Here is a 229-nt window from a genome sequence, read left to right as displayed (position 1 = left end):
AAGCCAACTAATCCTTCTTTGTTATGGTTAGTATAAAATAAACCCAAACCTTTCGTTCCTTGCAGGTAACGAAGAACATGTTTAATCCCGTTCCAGTGTCTTTGGGTTGGACAAGAGCTTAATCTAGACAATAGATTCACGGCAAAACATATATCTGGTCGTGTGACTAGCCAGATACATCAAAGCTCCTATGGCACTGAGATATGGCACTTCGGGACCAAGGACATCT

The sequence above is a fragment of the Brassica oleracea genome, chromosome C7 (assembly GCF_000695525.1).
Source record: "Brassica oleracea var. oleracea cultivar TO1000 chromosome C7, BOL, whole genome shotgun sequence".
NCBI classification, from domain to species: Eukaryota; Viridiplantae; Streptophyta; class Magnoliopsida; order Brassicales; family Brassicaceae; genus Brassica; species Brassica oleracea.
This window is presented reverse-complemented; position numbering follows the sequence as displayed.